Source organism: Malus domestica, chromosome 04 (assembly GCF_042453785.1).
Source record: "Malus domestica chromosome 04, GDT2T_hap1".
NCBI classification, from domain to species: Eukaryota; Viridiplantae; Streptophyta; class Magnoliopsida; order Rosales; family Rosaceae; genus Malus; species Malus domestica.
In genome coordinates this window covers 23,954,257-23,980,307 of record NC_091664.1, presented here as the reverse complement: position 1 = coordinate 23,980,307, position 26,051 = coordinate 23,954,257, and the positions used below count along the sequence as shown (strand labels likewise).

Here is a 26,051-nt window from a genome sequence, read left to right as displayed (position 1 = left end):
GCCATTTTGATAAAAGTGAAGTAATAAACATAAACACTTTTTAATTTTTACACTACTTGTTAAATTTTGTCAATTGTTCTTGTTTGCTTTATTAATCTGATTATTAAAATTAAAAATAGTGAGAAGTCAGGGTAGGTGAAAATCATCTACCCAATAATAAATAAGAAAAAAAATAACAAAAATGAAATTGTTGTATGAATTTTTAATTGAAACTTAAAAGAAAACAAAACATTAGCCCTATTCGATTCTTTGTGTCATTTGTGCTCTCCTCTCTCATACAGTAGCAGCCCTTCATCCGAGTCCTCTCCAGCTATATTCAGTAAGCATTGGTCCTTTAGCTACTCGTTCTTCCTCTCTTGCTTTCGCGTATGTAGAAACTGCTGCTCAATTTTGAATTTTTTCCGTCTGAAATTTAAATTTCTAGCCGAATGCGCATTCGATTAGCCGTTTTAGGGGCTCCTTTTCTGTTCAATTCATGAATTGTTTCATCTATTTACACAGCCTTTTTAAATATCACAATTTGTTTTCTGTGATGGGAATTGGGCAAAATCGCAAGCGCCCAGAAGCTGAAAGAATAATTAGAAATTAAAAAAGGAAAAAAATATGGATTTTTGTGGGTTTTTCTGTTTTTGTACTAATGGGGCAATGAACTGCTTTTCATTGATGATGAACTTGCACATTTTCTTGAAATTACATTCTTTGTTAGTTCGTAATCTGATGAATTGTTTACAAAAGTAACCCACTTTTATTATTTGGTGTAAGTTTCATGATTTGTGAATATAAACACCCTGCAATTTGATGAAATTGTTGAAATTATGCAGATTTGCATATTGGGTTGGCCTTGAAATTTTTGAATTTGTAGTAGCGTTATCAGTTGATGCAGGAGCATCAAAGGGGTTCTCGAAGCTAAGTGAGTCCGCGAGCCAGATAGTTGGCTAGGGTTGTAGTTAATTTGGGAGTTTTAGAACCCGTTTGGTACTTTATTTGAATCCAAGGTTAAACTCAAAACTATTTATCAAATTCCAACTCAAAAACTTGTTTGGTAAGCCTGTTTTGCAAACAACTACAACAACAACAAAGCCTTTTCCCACTAAGTGGGGTCGGCTATATGAATCCTAGAACGCCATTGCGCTCGGTTTTGTGTCATGTCCTCCGTTAGATCCAAGTACTCAAGTCTTTTCTTAGGGTCTCTTCCAAAGTTTTCCTAGGTCTTCCTCTACCCCTTCGACCCTGAACCTCTGTCCCGTAGTCACATTTTCGAACCGGAGCGTCAGTAGGCCTTCTTTGCACATGTCCAAACCACCGGAACCGATTTTCTCACATATTTCCTTCAATTTTGGCTACTCCTCTTTTACCTCGGATATCCTCATTCCCCATCTTATCCTTTCTCGTGTGCCCATACATCCCACGAAGCATCCTCATCTCCGCTACACCCATTTTATGTACGTGTTGATGCTTCACCGCCCAACATTCTGTGCCATACAACATCGCTGGCCTTATTGTCGTCCTATAAAATTTTCCCTTGAGCTTCAGTGGCCTACGACGGTCACCCAACACGCCGGATACACTCTTACACTCCATCCATCCAGCATTCTATGGTTGAGATCTTCATCTAATTCTCCGTTCTCTTGCAAGATAGATCCTAGGTAGCGAAAACGGTCACTTTTTGTGATATTCGCTAGATTGCTCCGGTCATTAGTGTGGATAAGTATATAAATGGATAGAGATAGGAAAGCAAACATAAGCTGTACGTGGTTCACCCAGATTGGCTACGTCCACGGAATAGAGGAGTTCTCATTAATTGTGAAGGGTTTACACAAGTACATAGGTTCAAGCTCTCCTTTAAGGAGTACAAGTGAATGATTTAGTACAAATGACATTAGGAAATATTGTGGGAAAATGATCTCGTAACCACGAAACTTCTAAGTACCGGAGTGTGGTATCGTCTTAACTTTCCTTATCTGTCTCATAGGTAGATGTGGCATCTTCTCTAGAAGTACTCTTCCTTCATCCAGGGGTGGTATCTGTAACTGGTGGAGATGCACAAGGTAATGTATCAATGTCACTTGAAGCTTACTTGTAGTTTCAGGCTTGGTCAAGCGCGATACAAACCATGTAGTAGGAGTCCCCCAAGTCGCCGAGCTAGGGGATCTGCTGAAAGAGGTAACAGACAAGGTAAGCAATCAGAGCTCCGACTGATTGTTCACATTCTCCCTATCTTGCAGGCAGCATGAAGGATAAAGAGAAGAAAAATGAGAAGAGATGATATGGGATACTTTTGCTTTTGAAGAAGTAACTTTCCACAGGCTTATTCTTGAACTGGGCTGGAGGGTTTTCTGGTTTCCTCCAGAGTATAAGGCCGACTGAAGAATTTGAGGGTCAAAACAAGTCCATCAAATCTAGAGTACGTTCGACCCTGTTGATATGGGATACTTTTGCTTTTGACAGAGTAGTGGATGTATCGGCACGTGTGCTGTTACGCTTGTCTCCACATGCTTCCTTGTATCCTTCTCCCTTGCCCTATCTGTTCCTCAGGCAGATGCGGTATCTTCCCTGGAAGCATAAGATGTTGAAGATGAGTACTCGAGAGCAATGCCAAGTAAGTAATCAGGTAAGGGGTTCCAGGCAGTCAGTTCCTGGCTGGAAGCTTGATTCCAAGTGCTGACTGATTGCTCTCTTTCTCCTTGTCTTGCAGGTAAGAACAAGGCCAAACGAAAAGACAGGGAAAAAGCATGATATGGGATACTCTTGCTTTTAACCCTGATGATATGAGATATTCTTGATCTAGTATAGCTTGTTTACAGAAGTATTATCGGGGGGAAAGAAAGCTGAATATTTCGAAAGGCTTCGTTGGGAGTGCCCTCTCAGATAAGAGGAAGGGTTGAGCATTTTTGCAGGTCTGCCTGTCCGTTGGGGATGGAGGTCGACATATATAGGAGTCTCCCTAACATCAAGTAATAATGCTATTCCTTTACCCTGCTTGGTCATAGCACGGTAGTGGGAACTGCCAGCTTCACAAGTTTTAACTCTGTCAGAGCACTTTGAAAAAGTGGTCTGTGGTATCTGGAAAGCTGATGTTGCGTGTGAAGATTACAGACAAGCTTTATCCCAGGAGATCCGGCTCTTGAAGTTGGGAAAGTGGTGCCTCTTCGGTTTTTGAACAAGCAATCCTGTCGGGGATCTGGCTCTCGAGATTCGGAGAACGATGCCTCTTCGATTTTTGAGAAAGCAATCCTGCTGGGGGTCTGGCTCTCGAGATTCGGAGAGCGGTGTCTTCGATTTTTGAGAAAGTAATCATGTTGGGAGTCTGGCTCTCGAGATTCGGAGGGCGGTGCCTCTTCGATTTTGGAGCAAGCAATCTTGTTGGGAGTGTTTTCTCGAATGTGAGTAAAGGTTGGGCATGTTTGCTAGTCTACCTTGCCACGAAGCACAGAGGTTGACACAATGGGACTTTCCAATTATCCAGCAGTGGTACTGTTCCTTTACCCTCTCTTCAATTTTTGAGAAAGTAATCATGTTAGGAGTCTGGCTCTCGAGATTCGGAGGGCGGTGCCTCTTCAATTTTGGAGCAAGCAATCTTGTTGGGGGTGTTTTCTCGAATGTGAGTAAAGGTTGGGCATGTTTGCTAGTCTACCTTGCCACGAAGCACAGAGGTTGACACACAGGGACTTTCCAATTATCCAACAGTGGTACTGTTCCTTTACCCTCTCTTCGATTTTTGAGAAAGTAATCATGTTGGGAGTCTGGCTCTCGAGATTCGGAGGGCGATGCCTCTTCGATTTTGGTGCAAGCAATCTTGTTGGGAGTGTTTTCTCAAATGTGAGTAAAGGTTGGGCATGTTTGCTAGTCTACCTTGCCACGAAGCACAGAGGTTGACACACCGGGACTTTCCAATTATCCAGCAGTGGTACTGTTCCTTTACCCTTGTGGGTAATAATATGGTAGCTAGGCCTTCAAAATTTATGTGTCTAAACTTTGTTAGTGTTGTTTCTTTGCTATTCTTTTACCCTTCTTGGTCAGAGCGATGTAGTGAGAGCTGCAAGCTTCACGTGTCTCAACTTTGTCAGAGAACTTTGGCAAAGTTATATGTGATACCCATGAGCTACTGTTGCGTGTGGGAAGTGGGTGATTGAACAGTACGATTCATGTACTTTCTACTTCGCCAGAAATCTTCGACAGAATGCCCATAATTTCCGCAAAGCTGAGTGTGCGTGTGACAGGTGCTGACAAGGCTGGAAAAGTAGTCTCAACTTTGTCAGAGAACTTTGGCAAAGTTATATGTGGTACCCATGAGCTACTGTTGCGTGTGGGAAGTGGGTGATTGAACAGTACGATTCATGTGCTTTCTACTTCGCCAGAAATCTTCGACAGAATGCCCATAATTTCCGCAAAGCTGAGTGCGTGTGACAGGTGCTGACAAGGCTGGAAAAGTAGGTGCCTCTTCGATTTCTGAGATCGGCGCTCGTGGTCTCTGAGCAGCCCAGCTTTTGAGAAAGCAAACCTCTTCGATTTCTGAGATCGGCCCTCGTGGTCTCTGAGCAGCCCAGCTTTTGAGAAAGCAAACCTCTTCGATTTCTGAGATCGGCCTTCGTGGTCTTTGAGCAACCCAGCTTTTGAGAAAGCAAACGCCTCTTCGATTTCTGAGCAGGCGCCTCTTCGATTTCTGAAGCTTCGTCGAGTGCAGATTTTTATAGGGGCTGACATTAAGTTCCAAAGCACACTTGAATATCCACCAGTAGAAGCTCCATTCTTGCACTTCTAAGATCTTGATTTGTCCGACCTCTTCTCTCTTCAACACCTTTGAAAATGTCTGGCCCCTCCGACCGTCGTTTTGACTTGAACCTTGTTGAAGAGGCAGCCCCGCCTTCTCCAGACAACATATGGCGCCCATCCTTCGTCTCCCCTACTGGTCCTCTTACCGTTGGGGATTCCGTGATGAAGAATGATATGACCGCTGCGGTAGTGGCCAGGAACCTTCTCACTCCCAAAGATAACAGACTACTTTCCAAACGGTCTGATGAGTTGGCTGTTAAGGATTCTCTGACTCTTAGTGTTCAGTGTGCAGGTTCTGTGTCTAATATGGCCCAACGCCTATTTGCTCGAACCCGCCAAGTTGAATCATTGGCTGCTGAAGTGATGAGTCTCAAACAGGAGATTAGAGGGCTCAAGCATGAGAATAAACAGTTGCACCGGCTCGCACATGACTATGCTACAAACATGAAGAGGAAGCTTGACCAGATGAAGGAATATGATGGTCAGGTTTTACTTGATCATCAGAGATTTGTGGGTTTGTTCCAAAGGCATTTATTGCCTTCGTCTTCTGGGGCTGTACCCCGTAATGAAGCTCTAAATGATCAACCTCTGATGCCTCCTCCTTCTAGGGTTCTGTCCAGTACTGAGGCTCCGAATGATCCCCCTCCTGTGCCTTCTCTTTCTGGGGCTCTACCGACTGCTGAGACTTCTCCTAAGCAACCTTTGTGAAGGCTCCCTCTTGTTTGTTTATTTTGACTCAAGTATATGTACATATTTGTAACTTATCGGGGACATCAATAAATAAGCTTTCCTTCATTTCAACGTATTGTGTTAAATCACCAAAGCCTTCTTCGCTAAGTTCTTTGAATTTTCTTTTGTTGAAGCTTGTATGTTGAAGCTTTGTGAGTGGAGCATGTAGGTTGAGGTAGTGTTCCCTTAATTTCCCGAGCAAGGACAACTTCTCGGTTGGAGACTTGGAAAATCCAAGTCACTGAGTGGGATCGGCTATATGAATCTTAGAACGCCATTGTGTTCTGTCCTGTGTCATGTCCTCCGTTAGATCCAAGTACTCTAAGTCTTTTCTTAGGGTCTCTCTCAAAGTTTTCCTAGGTCTTCCTCTACCCCTTCGGCCTTGAACCTCTGTCCCATAGTCGCATCTTCTAATCGGAGCGTCAGTAGGCCTTCTTTGCACATGTCCAAACCACCGTAACCGATTTTCTCTCATCTTTCCTTCAATTTCGGCTACTCCTACTTTACCCCGGATATTCTCATTCCTAATCTTATCCTGTCTCGTGTGCCCACACATCCAACGAAGCATCCTCATCTCCGCTACACCCATTTTGTGTACGTGTTGATGCTTCACCGCCCAACATTCTGTGCCATACAGCATCGCCGGCCTTATTGCCGTCCTATAAAATTTTCCCTTGAGCTTCAGTGGCATACGGCGGTCACACAACACGCCGGATGCACTCTTCCACTTCATTCATCCAGCTTGTATTCTATGGTTGAGATCTCCATCTAATTCTCCGTTCTTTTGCAAGATAGATCCTAGATAACGAAAACGGTCGCTCTTTGGTATTTCTTGATCTCCGATCCTCACCTCTAACTTGTTTTGGCCTCCATTTGCACTGAACTTGCACTCCATATATTCTGTCTTTGATCGGCTTAGGCGAATACCTTTAGATTCCAACACTTCTTTCCAAAGGTTAAGCTTTGCATTTACCCCTTCCTGAGTTTCATCTATCAACACTATATCGTCTGCGAAAAGCATACACCAAGGAATATCATCTTGAATATGTCCTGTTAACTCATCCATTACCAACGCAAAAAGGTAAGGACTTAAGGATGAGCCTTGATGTAATCCTACAGTTATGGGAAAGCTTTCGGTTTGTCCTTCATGAGTTCTTACGGCAGTCTTTGCTCCTTCATACATATCCTGTATAGCTTGGATATATGCTACTCGTACTCCTTTCTTCTCTAAAATCCTCCAAAGAATGTCTCTTGGGATCCTATCATACGCTTTTTCCAAATCTATAAAGACCATGTGTAAATCCTTTTTCCCATCTCTATATCTTTCCATCAATCTTCGTAAGAGATAGATTGCCTCCATGGTTGAGCGCCCTGGCATGAACCCGAATTGGTTGTCCGAAACCCGTGTCTCTTGCATCAATCTATGCTCAATGACTCTCTCCCAAAGCTTCATTGTATGACTCATTAGCTTAATACCCCTATAGTTCATGCAATTTTGTACATCGCCCTTATTCTTGTAGATAGGCACCAAACTTCGACTGTGAGTAACCGCTGATGATGTTGCCGAGATTTGTTAATACTTACACTTTTTAGTTACAATCTTACGAGAAGAATACCTTACTAAGCTTTCATATCTTTGAATTTCTTTGGACATTGCCGACAATTATTTGACTGGTTCACTGCCAAGTGAAGTAGGTGATTTTGTACATCTCGCAATGCTAGATATATCGAACAATAAGTTATCAGTGAAATCTCCAGCAGCCTCGGCAGATGTGATAGTTTGGAGCGCCTGTACTTGGAACACAATAAATTAAATTCCCCACATATATTTCTTTACATCAGTTTTGAGTGCCTAACTGGATTTGGGAGAAGAGACAGAGTGGGTGGCGCTGTGGTGGACTGGTGGGAGTTGAAAAGAGGGGGGAGAGACAAGGGAGAAGAGAGGAGGCAATTTAGAAATTTTACATGGATTTATGGTTAAATTTGTAAGAATTGTAAAAGGTATGTTGGCTATTCTACATCGGTGGTGAAGGAAAAAAGGATGAGTTTAAATATGATGACCTCACTCTAACTAATATTGGGGTCTTTTGTGATAAAACCCCACACATAGTGGATTGGGCAGATGATAATTTTCAAGTCGGGGACAATGCCAATGTTATTGAAGTGGGGCCCTCGGTCAGTTGACTTGTTCCGAAAAGGTATGCTAAAATTTCCCTTTTCTGAACAGGTAATTTTCTCTTTCAACTAAATTAAGATTCTACTCCTCTCTATCAGAATTTAGATGTGTAGGTTCCCGGTGCTGGAGTGGAAGACGATGCAGCATCTCGATTCACAACATGTTGGCTGCAGCACAAATCTGTTGCAGCCTCACGTTGCCCTGTTTTGTCGATTTGGCCCTCATTGTAGATTTGTGCTTTCTTAATCTGTTGCTCAATTTTTGTTTTTAATTAATCTTGTTTAGGGATTAAGCTGACATTCAATAATTCAAGCTCTCTTGATTTTCATTAGATTAAATTACGGGTTTAATTCGTATTTTCTTAATTTGTTCATATGGGTTTGCACTTGCAGTTTTAATCACGAGGCTCTTCGGGAGAGCAAGAGAGAAATGGTTAATGCTACCAGTGACTTAACTAGTAAAAAAAATATGCCATGCTCATTTGAAAAACTTACGGTGAACTACTAAAAAGTTACTTTAGGAACATGACTTATTTTGGAGGGAATCGAGTGAGAAATTGAACGACTAAAAAGGTACATTAGGCACGAGTAAAAAAAGGGTTGAAATGTCTTAAACAACCTTAAAATGTCCAAAATAATCCTGAACGGATCGAGTGGGAAGCTGAAATATCCGAAATACTCTTGAAAACAAGTCATGTGCAAGACACGACTTGTTTTGGATGGAAAGTTTAACGGAATTAGGGTGATATGACAACTTAATGATTTTCATAACTTAATAGAGTAATGCTACACTTACCACATTTTGCATACCACATTTGTACCATCTATCCAATATGGTAGGACCCACCAATCATGCGTTAGGATTTTGGCTCGTCAAAGTTAATGTCCTATTTTATTTAGGATTGTATTAGGGAAATTAATGGTACACCGATTCTTCTCCTAAAAGGGAATAACCAAAGTTTACTTGTACAATTAGATTGGAATCCTGGAAGATATCTTGGAAAAGGAAAGAAAGTGTCCTTTCGTATTCCATATAGAACAGGAAACGTAATAAAAAAAAAAAAAAAGGGGCATGTAAACCACACCGTATATTTATAAACAGGGTGCGGCAGCCACTGAAAAGCCAAAAACAGTCGATGGCAGAGGAGAGAAAAGCTAGAAATAGCCGTTGGTAAGGGAGAGAAAAGCTAGAAAAAGAGAAAAAAGAGACTGGAAAGAGAGGGATTAGTTCAGGGTTTGCAAAAGTACAATATACTCTATTATTAATCAAAAGAAGCTGTGATTTCTACCCAGGATTAGTTTAGTGTATTGCCGGATACATGAAAGAGCAAGATCCAGAGGGAGTCAAAATTTTAACATTATGTGGATCTCATCTCTATCAAAGATGTGGTACAAACATGATATGATAAAAATAGTATTTTTAAACTTAATACAACAAATTGCATAAAATTTTAGTTCATATAACAAATTAAAAAAAACATATAAGTTTTTATCACATTTCAAAAAAGTTCTTATTTATTTGAGATACTATACATAGTTATATTTCAGATACCGCCAAGTGCTTCTCTTTGGCAGGCAACAATCTTATCCTATTTCTTATTTTCAATTCAAAATTTTAGTAGGCAGCGAATGTGACCCGTCGTCATCTGCTTTCTTCTACAATGTGCAGGGGAGACTTCCAATCTCATAATTCCAAAGTGTTAACTTATCTCAAATGCCACGAGTTTAATGGATAGTTACTGGGTTTTAACTCTGCCATTTTTCTACATATTACATATATATATTACTGGTTTGGTGTCTAGAATTTATTGAATTATATACTTATTACAAAATTTAAAGTACATTGAAAAGAATTGTATTTGAAAGGACAAAAAGCAGTACCGGAGACAAAGTGGGTGCAACTGGTTTATTAGTACCAAACAATGTCATTTTTATCTCCATTAATTATCACTCTAGACCTAATAAGTTGTGGATTATGTTGGTCTGACTCTTCCATTTTTTTTTTCTTAAATACAAGACAGGAGGCAAAGGAAAAAAGATGTTTGCCACTTAGTAATATTGTTTAATGATATTTCTTTTATAAGGTCTTAAATTCAAATCTCACGAGTAACAAGTTCGCAACCAATTATTCTCCCCTTCTTAGTGTGTAGATATATTGTTGTATATTAAAAAAATTGAGAGAAACGATAGCTTTAGTGAATTAAATTGTTCAATATTAGAGGGAGAGGAAGATCAAACCCGCATTAGGGTGTATAAGTATTATTACTATCTGCCAGTGGATTTAAGAGAAAATATGAGTGCATTTGACCCCAGCAATGACATTTTTCTCTCCACTAATTACCATTGATTACCGCTCTTGCTTTTTCTTCCTCTCCTTACTCTGCCTTAATATATATATATATATATATCTCTCTGTTAAAAGGACTAGAAACAGTAGCGGTGAAAAAGAGAGAGCATTTGGTATTTTAGTACCAAACAATGTCACTTTCGTCTCCACTAATTATCACTCTAGATCCCATGTATTGTGGACATAGGTTGGTTCTAACTCTTCCATTATTCCGTATGCATAAGACACGGCGGTAAAGGAAAAGATGTTTGTCACTTACTAATACTGTTCAGTAATATTTTTCTTACAAGAGGTCTTAGATTCGAATTTTAAGAATGCTAAGTTCGCGACGAATTTATTCGCTCCCCTTTAGTGTGTAAATATATTGTTGTATAATTCTTTTTTTTTTAGACAAACGATAACGTTAATAGGTTAAATTGTTAAATATTAGAGGAAGAAGGGAATCAGTGGAGATCGAACCAGTACAATGATGCATAGACATTATTATTTTGTGGCACTGAAATTAAAAGAAAATGTGAGTGCATTTGACCGCACCAATGACATTTTTCACTACACTAATGATTGATTACCACTCTTGCTTTTTCTTCCTCTCCTTACTCTGCCCTCATATTTAAACCCCTTCTCACTCTGTCTCTACGTATTCTTTTGCTTTCCCTCTCCAGTTGATAGTTCACAAAACCACACACACCTCCATTTCTAGCCTTTGCCTTCAAAGCCTTTTATTCTCCTTCAAAATTTATCAATCTTTTTTTTTATTTTTTTTCTGTAGAACTGCAAATAATCGTGACAAAGAGACAACAGTTATGTCACCATCCCCTTATTCGTAACTGCACGGTGAGTAAAGCGATTAGTGACGGAGTAGGCACCCAGAAACGTTACAGTAGCGGCCAAGGGTTACAAAAACAAAAAGGTGACTACTGCTTGTTTTGTTTTTGTTTTGTTTGTTTGATATTTTTGTTTTGTATGTATGATTTGGAAGTACTTCGGAAGACATGTTGAGTGCTCTTTTAGCAACCCAACAACAAATAAAGAATCATTGTGAAACACAAAATATCCAGAGCCAAAATGTCCAGCGTTCTCATTTGCCTTGAAGTACCACCTTAGACACACATCCAAACCAGACACAACGGCTCGTATGCACTGACTTATTAAACACAAAACACACAGCCCTAAGATCCTGTATTACAATTTGGATTTTTCTTACGCTTGCAAAGGGGAAATTAAAAAATCATATTGAAAACCCCTACCGAAGCACATTAATAATATTGCTAATGAATGTGGTTCGAGAAACAAACCTTGTTCGAGTGTGACCGATTGGTTACAACACATCACTCTGTACACAAGATCGCCCCCAAAAAATTTGACAAGTTACCTACTTAATAGATTAATGTAGACAAATGTGAATTTGGTTAGTAATTAGTAATCTTTGTTTAACCGGTATTTTTATTCCTACTTAACAAACCAATTTGAATGGCTTAAAACTAAAAAAATGTGAAATTTAATAGAAAAGTTTCAGTTAGACCTTATTTCAAACACATGCTCTGTTCTCCTTGAGGCTGCGGAACAACACATCCACCAACATTGATTTACAGAATCTGTTTCAATCACTTTCTCATCAACCCAATAGAGCACAGTGTTCAAAAGTTACTATTTACAAAATCTATCAATTACTTATATACATTGTATTATTTATATATTTGTTTGGGCCCAAAATAATAGTTTGGGCCGAAGGTAGGATCATCCTCGGCCCGGGAGGCCGTGCGGCGAGAGGGCCATGGATCGTTCAACCCGTGGGCTTCCAAGCCTAGGTCGGATAGATCATAACGCAAGTCGAGTCCTAATACAATGAGGAGTCTCGGCGGGATCAGTAACCCAGAAAGCGAATCCGGCTCAGTTAAGGACTAGGTTCACAATCCTAGTGAAGATAGGACTGGTCGAGGTGGTGTTGATCCGGAAAGGAAGACCTAGTCCGAGTAGGATTTTAACTTGGATTCAAGATACAGCGCTATAAATAGGGGAAGCTGTGCGTCAGAGAGAGCCCCCTGCAAATCAATACAAAATTGCCCTGCGCAAACTCTCAACAACTTGAGATCTTTTTCGTTTTTCTTTTTCGCTGACACATCTTCCGTTGGCATCAACAGCACTGTGGAAGCAACCGGTGATACCTTAAGTCGGCATAGATAACTCTGTCACTGTAGAATTAGTCGTTCTCGCAGTATCTTCCGTTGGCATCAACAGCACTGCGGCGAGAGCGGTTGATTACCTATCCAAGTCTCGGTCGAGAAGGGTTTCTAAATCTTTATTGGTCGAGGTCATCTCATTAGTCTTCTTGGCGAAGTGAGGTGTTACAGTTATTACATTCGGCACATTGAAAGCCGAATTTGATATTGAACTTCGTAAGAATAATAACCTTGTCTTCAGGTTCGAGAGCCCAAGAGGCCGAGACGTGTTCCTTTCTCGGCCGCAATCGCAAGACGCAGAAGTCAGCCGCGCACCCAACGCAACATCAACAAAATTTACTCCTCGGCCGAGCTCGGCCGACGAGTTGGCACGCCCCGCAATCACCGAATGACGTAGTTAGCCTTTAGATTACTCGGCTTGCGCGCCACGTAGGCTTTGTAGTTTCTAGGGTCAACATTTTGGGACACCCAGTGGGACCCAGTGCTAGACTACGAAGTTCATGCCAATTGAAACACGATCGGTAAAAAAGAAAACAGCTATGGGAAAGTCGACAGCCGATTTGCCGAATCAGAGCATAGGACAAAGTGTGCCACAGGCGCAGAATCCCCTTAGCGCTGTGACACCTGAGTCCACGAGCGCGACTCGCCGAGAGAGAGAAGTTAATCTCGGCGGTCAACTACGCGGTCTAGAAATCCCTAACAGAAACACCTGCGTTCTTAATGAAGGGATAGTAGAAGAGTGCGATAAGGATGGTGGTGAAGGATCTGATCCGCCAACAAGGTCGTTTCTTCGAAAGCGACTAGACGAGCAGTCTCGGTCAGTCGAGCAGACGTTTAGTCGAGGCATTGACAAGCTGCATGACGTGATACTCAGTTCCAATGAGCGACAAACCAGATTGCTCGAAATGCTGGTTAGTAAAGTCAGTGACAGCAGGCCTTTCGATCTTCTACAGCACTTACCACCAGGAAACAATCCGTTACCAATTGTACCGGCCGAGCCTATTCCTGCTCGGCTCAAACAAGTTGACTTGGAAAAAGGAGGAGGGTCGAACAGCAGGTTAGACGGAACCGACCAGAGGGTCGAAGCAACACCTGTTGACATGACCGAAGTTCAGCGGATGATCGACTCGGCCATGAAGAAAGGGCCGAAGTTTCCTAAGTTTATCCATCCGTACCCGGCCTACGTGGAAACGTTCGGATACCCGAAGGGTTTCAAAATCCCAGATTTTAGCCTTTTTACCGGTGAATCGTCTCTGTCTTCGTTGGAGCACGTGGCTCGTTTCACCGCGCAATGCGGGGATGTTAATAGTGATTTCCATAAGTTACGGTTGTTCAACTTCTCATTGACCGGTTCAGCATTTGCCTGGTATATCAATCTCCCTCCTAATTCCGTCCAAAACTGGGAGGGGTTGGTCGAGAAATTCCACGAGCAGTTTTATCGCCAGGGATGGAGATGTCAGTTTCCTCATTAGCAAGGATGGCTCAAGCATCTGATGAGTCACCAATGGATTATCTTACCATGTTCAAATCAGCCAGGAATTGGTGCCGAGTGCCTTTACCTGAAGTCGAATTTGTCAGGCTTGCTTTGAACGGCCTCGACGTCGAATACAAAAAAAAATTCTTGGGGGCAAACTTTCGGGATATGTACGAATTAGCCCAGCATGTCGAGGAAAAGATTTCGAAGGTTCCAACTCGGGGGACGATTTACAAGAATCCTACTGTCAATTATGCATCAACTGAGGATGAATGCGTTAGTGTGGATGCAGCTGAGATAGTGATAGATAAGCCATACGTCTGTAAGGCATTGACTCAAGTTGACTCTAGGGAAGTCAAAAGCCGTTCGGCCACTGAGGGAACGTTGAAACCGTCAAAAGTTTATACTTTTGATATTACAAAGGCTGACGCAATTTTTGACCAACTGTTATCAGCAAGAATCATCAAGCTTCGGCCTGGTCACAACATCCCCAAGGCCGAAGAGCTTAAAGGAAAGGTATATTGTAAATATCACAATTCAAGCAAACATACGACAAACAATTGTGTCGTGTTTCGAGACAACGTCCAAAGCTGGATTGATAATGGCAAACTGAAATTTCCAGAGAAGAAGATGAGTGTTGATACCGACCCGTTCCCCACGGCAACATTAAATATGGTTGATGCATGCCTCCCTAAAGACAAAGGGAAAGGGAAGGTCGAAGATGTTGCGACGCAATGCTTTCGGAATCAGAATTCTCGGCCACGTTTCATAGCCGATTTTCGTTCAAACAAACCACCTACAGCTTTAACGGGACCCGCTATTGTCAAACCTATAGTAGATTATACCACCGATGAAGACAGTGGGACAGCGGTTTTGTGCAGCAAATGCAGAGCCAAGGTCGGTAGTGAGCCAGAAGAGAAGCCCTCTTCGCTTATAACGGAACGACCTACGGCTGCAACCCAGCAGAAGGTTGCCGAAGTAGGCCAACATCAAGGGGTTTTTGATAGGCTCGGTCCTAAAGTACGGATGGAAGAGACACCCCCGGTCAGGCGGCGCCTCGATTTTGATGCTTCATTCTATGACGATGATTACTATAAACGTAATTCTAGCAGTTCAGAATCATCGCGGAGCCAAAAAACCTTCAAACCTCCCGAGCTTAGAGATCAACGTTGGTATACATATCATTCTTCGAAAGACGTCTACACCGCGTTGTCCAAATCCCAGAAACGCCGGCATCAAAGGATAGATTGCATGGCCCGCCGACGGGCAGCCCAAGAAACTTCGGTCCTTAAATGGCGGCCGAAGGACACCATTGCTACTGATGGTGAACGACCACCTCCAGCCATTATGACAGAGTTGGCTCAAGGGAGACGGCTGGTGGACCAAGATGTCGAAACCACGTTTGAAGAGGCCGATAAACGAATCAAACTTCTTCTTCGACCAGGGGAGATGAAGGCGCGCCTTGAACATTTCAGGCAAGAGGCCAAAAGCAAATTAGCCCCGCCGGCTGTACAAGGACCTTTGATCAAGATCCGACGGAATTTGCACCCCCCGTTCCTTGGGGAGGCTTTGGAGTGCATGCGAGAATTCCATAAGAAACATTCGGCCAATGATCTGTATGGCTTGCCAAAGGCATGCCAGGACACCATTGATCTAGTCCTGACTTGTCCTGATGCCGAGCGAATCATCCAGAAAACCTCAGACCCAGGATTGAAAGCAAGGTTCCAGCACATACGAGAAGCTCGTGTCCTTGGATTTGAAGTCGACCCATACACTGATATTGATGCAGCCGACCTTCCTTTCTCAATGGAGGACCTTCAGTATTTACGATATCACTTCGAAGTATTCTCGGCTGTTTCGCTCTTCGGCCTTACGACCGATAAAATAGCACTTGTTGCACGTCTGGATGCTTATCTTGACACTAGGGATGCCTGGCTACACTACCAGGAGCAGGTCCTGACCCCGAGCACACTGTCGATCTCAACCTCACATGAGGTAGGTACGCAGAACCAACAAGTTGTTGAAGCAGCACCACAGGATCAAACCATCGAAGAAGGAACAGAAGAGGCTCGTTGTCCAACCTTGACAGCAGAGTCCGCGGTTGCCGACCAGACAAGAGATGAAGCTAGTGAGGAGGGTCCTAACCTGATGGGCCCGTCAGTCCTGGATAACATGGAAATCAGTATGGTCCATGTGTTACCCGCTGATTTTCAATCAAACACGACCCAACCGAACTTCCTCGATGGTGACGTAGTCGTCGAATAAGCCGGCCATGTTGATTTTGTATCTGTTGCTGAAGTTGAGTCAACGACAAAAGATGACAGTCTAAAGGCGGCTTTGGCCGAATTGTTTCCTCGTTCATCATCGGCCAAACTTCGCCATTTAAAGCCTTTGTATGTGACGGCCCATATCGAGGGGTATCCAGTTTCTAAAGTTTTCGTCGACTGTGGAGCTACCGTCAATATCATGCCTCTAAACACCATGAAGGCCTTACGTCGCTCGAATGACGAACTTATTCCGTCAGGGATCACAATGAGTAGTTTCGTCGGCGACAAATCCCAAACCAAAGGTGTACTTCCGTTAACTGTACACATTGCTGGTCGCACTCACATGACCGCCTTTTTCGTGGTTGATTCCAAAACCGAGTATAATGCACTGCTCGGTCGGGACTGGATTCATCAGACCAGCTGTATTCCTTCATCATTGTATCAAGTGCTTGTATTTTGGGATGGCAACTTGGTCACTGTTCACCTGGCCGATAGCCAGCCCTTCGAAGCTAACATGATCCAAGCACGGTATTATGATGACCACGTCGGCTACATTACATTGCAAGGCTTCAATGAAGAAGGACGGCCGACTCGGATTTCGATTCAGAAAGCTATCGAGGTTGGCGCCGAGACTGTCCAGCAGGATTCGACGAGACTCGGATTAGCCAATTTCCTCCCCGCAGCTGATGTTTGACACCGATCGGGAAACACGTAGGGCCGCGGTTTCATCTACTATGGAACGACTGCTGGCCCATTGGTATACTATATCTAAACAACCAAATTTGGGCGTTAACCTCGTCGAGTTCCTTGCCGAAGGAGATAATGGTCCTGTCTTGTCTCTTGATAAAATTCAAGCCGCCCCGACCGAACTCGAAGATCATCGGCCCCAAGTTAAGGACCCCTTGGAAGAGATTAATGTTGGGACGGCCGATGACCCACGGCCTTTGTTTGTTAGTGCGTTACTTCCCCAACAAATGAAGGACGAGTTTCGTGCTTTGCTTACGGAGTTCAAAGATTGCTTTGCTTGGAGCTATCATGAAATGCCCGGCTTAGAGCGTACTCTGGTCGAGCATGAATTACGTATTAAGCCCAGATGCAAACCTTTCCGTCAGCCACCTCGTCGATTCTCGACCGAAGTGCAACTCGGCATCAATGACGAATTGGTTCGGCTTTTGAAAGCCGGGTTCATTCGGACAGCTCGATATGTTGAATGGTTGGCAAATATCGTGCCTGTTTTAAAGAAAAATGGTGCACTACGCATCTGTATCGATTTCAGAAATCTGAATTTGGCAACTCCCAAAGATGAGTATTCAATGCCGATCTCAGACCTGTTAATCGATGCTGCGGCAAATCATGCAATCTTATCTTTTATGGATGGACACGCCGGGTACAACCAAATATTCATTGCCAAAGCCGATGTGCACAAAACTGCTTTCCGTTGCCCGGGGGCACTCGGTACTTACGAATGGGTTGTTATGCCATTCGGCCTCAAGAATGCCGGCGCCACATACCAGCGGGCGATGAATACCATCTTCCAGATTTAATTGGAACCATCGTCGAAGTTTACATCGACGATGTTGTCATCAAATCTAAACGCTGACAGACACATCTGGACGATCTCTGACAGGCTTTCCTCCGCATGCGTCGGCACAACCTCAAGATGAATTCTGCCAAGTGTGCCTTCGGCGTATCGGCCGGGAATTTTCTTGGCTTCCTCATGCATCACCGTGGGATTGAAGTCGATGAGAATATGGCCCGCGCAATTATCAATGCCCCACCCCCAACGACGAAGAAACAACTCCAGTCCTTACTTGGACATATCAATTTCCTCCGCCGATTTATTGCCAACTCAGCAGGTAAAATGAAAGCGTTCTCCACGCTTTTGAAACTCAAGGACTCAGATAAATTTGTGTGGGACGACGAGCATCAGGCGGTGTTTACGAAAATCAAAGTCTCTCTCACGAACCCACCTGTCCTGGTTCCTCCTCGGCGCGGTAAGCCTCTTAAGCTCTATATCTCGGCGGCCGAAGAGTCCATCGGGTGCTTCCTTGCGCAAGATAACGACGCCGGACGAGAGCAGGCTATTTTTTATCTCAGCCGCAATCTCAGTCAACCGGAGATCAATTATCCAGCCGTCGAGAAGCTATGCCTGGCCGTGTTTTTCACCGCTTCCAAGCTTCGACATTATATGCTCCCATCAGTTACCCAAGTCATTGCTCAGACCGACGTCATCCGCTATATGCTCACCCGACCAATCGTAAAGGGCCGCATTGGGAAATGGACCATGGCACTGTCCGAATTTAGCTTGCAGTACATAGCCCAGAAAGTTGTCAAGGGCCAGGCACTGGCTGATTTCCTTGCTCAACATCCCTCCCCATATGGTTTTGGGGGTAACGACGTTGAAATCGGCATGGTTCAAACGCGCGACAACCACTGGACGATGTACTTTGACGGCTCCAGTACGTCATCTTCGGTGGGCGTGGGAATTGTCATTCAATCCCCGAACCACGATCGCTGGTTATTTTCGCTTAAGTTGGATTTCGAATGCACCAACAATCAGGCCGAATACGAAGCCCTAATCGTCGACCTTGGAATTCTTCATGACCTGCGGGCAACCCGCGCCCTCGTCCTCGGCGACTCCGAACTTGTGATTAACCAACTCAATGGTTCCTTTCGTTGCATGAGTTGTACCCTGGCGCCTTACCACATGATCGCCAGCTATTTGGCCGAGTCCTTCGACGGTATTACATTTAAACATATTTCCCGGAGTCATAATACCGACGCAGACGAATTGGCTCAAATTGCCTCCAGCGTACAACTCTTGGGGGGTAAGCTAGGCCGAGAAATACCCGTGTTGCGACAGCTATACCCGGCCTTGGTTAACCAACAAGTCCTCCAGCGCGACAACGTGATACGTACAAGAGTCATGTCCTTACCTTCGTTGTTAGATCGAGACGACCCTGTGGACGTTTGTGCCGTCGAGGCAGTACCAGATGATTGGAGAAAGCCCATTATGCAGTACCTCGATAATCCCAATGGTAAACACGATCGCAAGACAAGAGTTCACGCCACGAACTATGTCATGTATCAGAATGAGTTATACCGAAAAGGCGAAGATGGTTTGTTATTACTATGCCTCGGCCCCCAAGAGAGTGCTCGGGCGATTACAGAAGTCCATGAAGGGGTATGCGGAGCTCATCAATCCGGACGGAAAATGCGATGGCTACTTCGACGGCACGGCTATTTTTGGCCAAGGATACTAAAGGATTGTATCGAGTTTGCACGAGGATGCGTACAGTGCCAAATCCACGGGCCTATACAAAGGGTCCCGGCCGAATCATTGCATTCGGTCATAAAGCCATGGCCGTTTAGAGGATGGGCCATGGACGTCATCGGTAAAATCACGCCATCTTCAGGAGCTGCTAAGCACGCATGGATAATAGTCGCAACCGATTACTTTACTAAGTGGGTCGAAGCAAAATCATATGCCGAACTAACATCTAAAGAAGTTTGCGACTTCGTGGAGGAACACATCGTGACCAGATTTGGCGTACCAGAAACGATCATAACTGACAACGGAACAATCTTCACAGCCGAGAGGTTTAAAGAGTATACGGCAAATTTGAAAATTCGGCTCGAACAGTCTACACCGTATTATCCACAGGCGAATGGGCAGGCCGAGGCAAGTGATAAAGTGTTGATCGGCATCCTCGAAAAAATGATAAAAGGAAGGCCTGACATGTGGCATTTGAAGTTGAACGAGGCATTATGGGCATATCGAACATCGCCCCGATCGGCGATTGCGACAACCCCGTACGCATTAACCTACGGACACGATGCAATGTTACCAGTCGAGTTAAGCATAAATTCGTTGTGATTAATCGAACAAAGTAGTTTATTTAGCGCCGAATATAATCAGTCCATGAGACAGGAACTCGAAGATTTGGAAGAATCACGACTTGACGCTTATAACTTACTGGTGGCACAAAAACGGATTGCCGAGCGAGCCTATAATCAAAAGGTACGACAGAAAACATTCAGCGAGGGTGAATTAGTGTGGCAAACGGTGTTACCCGTAGGACTAAAAGACCCTAGATTCGGCAAGTGGTCGCCAAATTGGGAAGGACCGTTCGTTGTGCATAAAGTATACGGAAAAGGGGCGTATCATCTTAAAGACCAGATCGGTTTGGTTCACAGATTGTCGATCAACGGGAAGTTTTTAAAAAAATACTACCCGGTCACGTGGGAAATGCGGGAATAGAAAATCAATTCATTAATATTGGTAAGCATGTACAAGACGACTGAATTGATCGTTTTTACATCCAAGTGCCTTTAAGGCTAAGAGGGTAGGAGGGTGCCGAGCAGGGCCTTCAACTCCAACCACCGCACCTCGGCCATGATAACTTCAGCTTACCGATTCCTCTTGTCCAGCTTCAACCGCTCGACCCGTTTTGTGGTCGCCACGTACTCAGTTAGGCAATCCTTTCCGCCTGATTCGAAGTCTTTAGCAAGCTCGGAAGCAATGGCCGACCGACGTTTTGCTAGTTCGGCCATCTGACGGTCGAGCTCGGCTAAAGCGTTTCCTTTTACCCTTAGATCGTCGATTTTCAGACGGAGAGTGTCTTGAACGGCCGTGGCAGCTTGCAGGTCGTGTTCAGCCTTTAGAGCGGTCTGGAAGACACTAAATGTCTCTCGAACCCGCTCCAAGGCAGACGACGCCCGAACGATGGCATCTCCGCTCAGGCGACCGTGGGCTCCAAGGTCGTTCAGACATACGCCAAGCAGATCAAGACCGTTGCGCTCGAGTACTTGCGACGTTGAAAGCGACATGACTTCTTGCAACTGAGTCAGAGCGCTTGGATCGGCAGCTTCAGTAGTAGCGGCCGAAGGACCGGACTCTGCAGTTGTGCTGGAGATGAGGGCTTTTAATTCGACCTCCCACGAAGCCTGCACATACAAATCAGGTTAAGCTTAAAAGAAGTCATGACAAGAATAGCAAGAAGGTTTCGTTTTTTAACCTGCCGAGAGGAGACCTCGGCCATATCTCCAGGATCGTTGCTCGAACCTAAAAAACTCAATGGCCGAGCCCAGTGTCTTAGGGTGCTTCTCAGTTCACGCGGCCGATGGAGGTTATCTACGTTTGATGGCCACTGAGGCGGCCAAGAAATATAGATAATGCCCTTCGGCGCGTAGAATTTTCGGTGAAAAGAGTGTACAGGCACCTGACATTTAGTATTTTCTTCGTTTAGAATTCTAAAGTAGAAAAGCAATCAAGGAAAGACGGTAGAAGGTACTTACGAAGGCCGAAGTAACCTCATGCGGAGGAATGTAGAAGCCCTGGTCTTGAGGATGAACGGGCGACTCCGTCGTTGCCTCGGGTTCCTCGGCCGGTCGTTTGCCACGGTCGGCTATGGATGGGCTGATCGGGACAGCCGCTCCGGATGAGGGAGGGACATCCTGGTCCTGAGAAGGAGCAAGGGGTTCGGCCGCCGCTGTTGGTTCCTCAACCGGACGCTTGCCACGATCAGCCGTGGAGGAGCCGGCTTGAACCGCCATCTCGGACACTGGAGGAGGTTGTCAGCGAGTATGAGGACGATTTGCCAGCGGGACCTCGTCGCTCCCCTCACCCTCTTCCAGAATGAAGACCGGGGGCTTTGGATTTTTAGGGGAAGTTCCCTCGGTCGCAGGAACCGCCCTTTTTGGAACAGGTGCCTCCTCGACAGAAGGAGGCACAACTGGTGTACCGGCCCCAGAAACAGGCCGCGTTTGAACTGTCCCTGCGGCCGGAGCTAGCTGTTTCTCGACCAAGGGTTGGCCGACGGCAGGAGAAGGGGAAACCCTGGGAGTCGTCGCCCCTGAAGTTTGACTGGAGATGACGTGGATCTCCCGTGCGCCCTTCTTTGCCAGCTTTTTTACCCGCTTGGCAGGCGGTGGAGGTTCGACACCCGGCTCGGCCTCTTGGCGAGGCCGTTTGGTCAGCACGGCCCGACCAGCAGTTTTATCCTTCTCAGCCACGACCGATTTTTTCTTGGTCGTAGCCGCGGCAACTGCCTCCACTTTTCTCAGTGGTTGACTACCTGAGAAGAAAAAAACAAATCAGTAAGGCAAATCAATATGCAAAGTTGAAGAAAAAGAAGGGAAATGAACAGTTACCTTGAGTTTGGGGGGCCGAGGCCTTCTTAGGTCGGTCACCGAAGAGTTTGTTCAGCACATCTTCGACCGGAGCACCAAAGAACTCCTAGGTGTAATCTTCCCACCAATCACCGAAGGTGTCAGTGCAAAGGGTTTCTAGGGTGGCCGGTCGAATGCGGAATTTCTGGCAATGCTCTTGGAACTCCCTCGCGGCGGTTTTGCACTCATTTTCCGAGGAATGGGGTTCACGTCCACGGCTTAGGACTGTCCGGGAGGAGAGAAGGGGGACCGGGCAGCCTTGGAGATAGCCGAGCTGTCGAGCAAGAAAGTTAGGATGGTACACTTCCTAACCCGCTCGTTTCCCATCGCAGCCGAGAGGAAGGTCGCGAGTGAGCAAAAACGACCCCCAGGACTGACGAAGGTCAGCATCTTCCCCCGCGCCCCACATGGATGTGGGTAGTCTGATGGAGGAGGGATAGTCTCGACGACGACATATCAGGAATTCGTCGTTGGAGAGGTCATTAAGAGCGAAGAGGTACCTAAATACCTCTTCGGCTTGGTGAGAAGGTGTCGGTCGGGAGGCTAGCTGAGGTCCAAGCGCCCCCGTTGGTGAGAAGTCGGCTATGGCCGGCCGAAGGGAGGCGAAGTAAACTTGTACCCAGAGTTAGAAGACCCAGAGGGGACCATTCTGGTGTGGGTCGATCTTGTGAAGGGTTGCCTCGGCCAGGCAGCGGAAGAGATAGGCGAGAATGTTGGAGCTCAGTGACAGGACGTGACCACTAGCCAGGGCCTCGGCTACCGGCATGTTCTCGACCAAGCATTTGTTCGACTTGGTACAACAAATGTACTTGTTGTACCAATAGAAGAGGAAAGTTTCATGTTCTCCTTCTAGCAGGTCCTCCTCTCCTTGGCCGACGAAATGGAGATAGAGGGTGTTATAATTGAAGAAGTTCTTGTGGAACTTCTGAATGTCTTCCTTCGACGGGATTTGACCTTCACGGTTCAACGTCTCGAAAACCCGTCGGTCAAAAAGCATCTTCAGGTCAATATTCGACGGGTACCCAGAGAAGGCCGCGTCGATAGGGATCCCGGTTGTTGAAGTGCCCAAAATGGCGGTGACATCAAGAATGGTGGGGCCGATGGGACCAAGAGGAAGAACCATGGTGTTGGTGGCTGAGCACCAGAAGCACAAGGCGGCTAGGAGAAGCTCCTTGTCGGGAACGACATCCATTGACGAGAGGAGGATGGCGTCGTAGAGGCCGATGGCCTTCCATTGCTCGCCGAAGAGCCTTTCCATTCGAACAACCCAGGCTGCCCAGGTTGTGGTCGTCGAGGGCCAGGAACCTTGAGGTTTCGCCGCATCCCATCTCGACCATTCGAACCCTTGGAGCAAGGGTGTTAGGCAGTGCTCCTGGAGGAGGCCAGTAATGGTTGACGGAACTGCCGCCTTGAAAAGAGGGCCCAAGATTTGGTGGGGAGTGCTCATGTCACTTTCAAATCGTATGGTTTTGATCGAGCTCTGATCAAGAATTTTCTGATGCTGTTCACATTCCCTGGAAAGTTTAGAGATGAAGGACGCCATTATAGGAAGGAAGCATGGCGTAAGAAGTTTTCTGGGTTGGGGGATTTGAAGACGAAGACCTGGGAAAGAGAAATGTGCTGAAGAATAAGGGCGAGAAATTTCGGAGTGATTTTGGAAGCGTAAAGTATGAATGAGGGATTTCCGTATTTATAGGATTTTGGCAGGAAGAGCAATCGTTTGAAATTCAAAACAAAGGGCAAAATCGACCGAAGGAATTGCTGATCATGATGAATGTTCGGGAAATGCGGTTGAGAAGACCGAAGGTCTCAGGTTTTGGGGGCGCACGATTGCGTGTGACGGCGAAATTAATGGCGGAAGACGTTTCGACGCCTGCACGATGACAAGTGACTCACGGATTGAGGTAGTGGCTCGCGGATTGAGGTAGTGGTTAAGTTCAGCCATAAGATCATGATGGCAGGACGGTTCAGGCAGTCGCACGCCTTAGACGTCATTATTGGGGTTTGGCCGTGTTGGAGGACGCCACGTGGCGAGTTTGGTTAGCAGGATCAAGATTGTGCAATCATGTTTAATAAACGCGCCTTGGAACTCGGGCACTAGGGTTCTGAGTGGTAGATTCGCTTCTTCAAGGCCGAAACTCGACCGAAGAATTCAGGCTGAGGACCTCAGAAGCGAGGGGGCAATGTTTGGGCCCAAAATAATAGTTTAGGCCAAAGGTAGGATCATCCTCGGCCCGGGAGGCCGTGCGGCGAGAGGGCCATGGATCGTTCAACCCGTGGGCTTCCAAGCCTAGGTCGGATAGATCATAACGCAAGTCGAGTCCTAGTACAATGAGGAGTCTCGGCGGGATCAGTAACCCAGAAAGCGAATCCGGCTCAGTTAAGGACTAGGTTCACAATCCTAGTGAAGATAGGACTGGTCGAGGTGGTGTTGATCCGGAAAGGAAGACCTAGTCCGAGTAGGATTTTAACTCGGATTCAAGATACAGCGCTATAAATAAGGGAAGCTGTGCGTCAGAGAGAGCCCCCTGCAAATCAATACAAAATTGCCCTGCGCAAACTCTCAACAACTTGAGATATTTTTCCTTTTTCTTTTTCGCTGACACATCTTCCGTTGGCATCAACAGCACTGTGGAAGCAACCGGTGATACCTTAAGTCGGCATAGATAGCTCTGTCACCGTAGAATTAGTCGTTCTCGCAGTATCTTTCGTTGGCATCAACAACACTGCGGCGAGAGCGGTTGATTACCTATCCAAGTCTCGGTCGAGAAGGGTTTCTAAATCCTTATTGGTCGAGGTCATCTTATTAGCCTTCTCGGCGAAGTGAGGTGTTACAATTATTACATTCGGCACATTGAAAGCCGAATTTGATATTGACCTTCGTAAGAATAGTAACCTTGTCTTCAGGTTCGAGAGCCTAAAAGGCCGAGACGTGTTCCTTTCTCGGCTGCAATCGCAAGACGCAGAAGTCAGCCGCGCACCCAACGCAACATCAACAAAATTTACTCCTCGGCCGACGAGTTGGCACGCCCCGCAATCACCGAAGGACGTAGTTAGCCTTTAGATTACTCGGCCTGTGCGCCACGTAGGCTTTGTAGTTTCTAGGGTCAACAATATTATAATACAGTATGAGCACCAGCCTGTAAGAAACCATAGTCAGAAAATTAACCAACATAAACATGCATTCCAACATACTTATATACATCTTTGTAAGAACCCCAGAGACAAAATCAGCAAAACAGAAGAAAAGATGACTTACACTTTTAAGGTCTACTGCAAGTCTGGGACTTCCCCTTTGTTTATCCTCATTTGCTCATCCAAAACCAAATTTTAGAAAACAAACAGTCTGTAAAATTCAAATTCAAACTCAGCACAAACAGTCTGTAAACACCCTCAATCCCCTAAAATCCCACCATATTTTCAGGTCGACTCTACAAATTCAAAAACCCTCCACATGCAATCCCTAAAACAGATTAAATTGGTTCAAAAGAACCGGTTCTCACAACCACTTCCAAAATCAGCAAAAACAAAATCCAGAAATTGAGAGTTGTTCATCAAAACATTAACTCCCAAAATTTCAAATTATTCTGAGCCGACAAACTTTCCAGAACACTAAGAATCACAGATCGGAGGTACTTACGCGTCATAGGATTTAAGCAAACCCGAATTGAACCATCAAGGAGAGAGCAGCGGAGAGGAATTTTCGAGAGAGAGAGGGGGGGCTTTTAGAGAGGAACCGAAAACACCAATCGAGGGCTTTTTTTTGGTCGGTTGGTCGTCGTCGCCAGCTGAGTCGATGAGAAGAGTGAGAAGGGAGAACGAAGAAACAGAAAATATAAAATAAATACAGTACATATATGATGGGTATATCAGGACATAATAGGAATTAGAGCAAAACTGGGAGGGTAATATCCGTAGAAAACTGGGAGAAAATT

The 26,051-nt window shown here is 45.1% G+C and overlaps 2 long non-coding RNA genes across 2 annotated transcripts; one reads left to right on the top strand and one right to left on the bottom strand.

The window, feature by feature from the left end:
• Positions 1–243: 243 nt before the first annotated feature.
• LOC139195324 (uncharacterized) lies at positions 244–8,124 on the top strand. The gene is made up of 4 exons (XR_011580139.1): positions 244–319; positions 7,625–7,700; positions 7,777–7,912; positions 8,071–8,124. It is a non-coding gene; the product is annotated as an uncharacterized lncRNA (long non-coding RNA).
• A 2,539-nt stretch (positions 8,125–10,663) lies between these two features.
• LOC139195323 (uncharacterized) lies at positions 10,664–25,888 on the bottom strand. The gene is made up of 2 exons (XR_011580138.1): positions 25,757–25,888; positions 10,664–11,619 (listed from the first exon to the last, which is right to left on the bottom strand). It is a non-coding gene; the product is annotated as an uncharacterized lncRNA (long non-coding RNA).
• Positions 25,889–26,051: the final 163 nt, after the last annotated feature.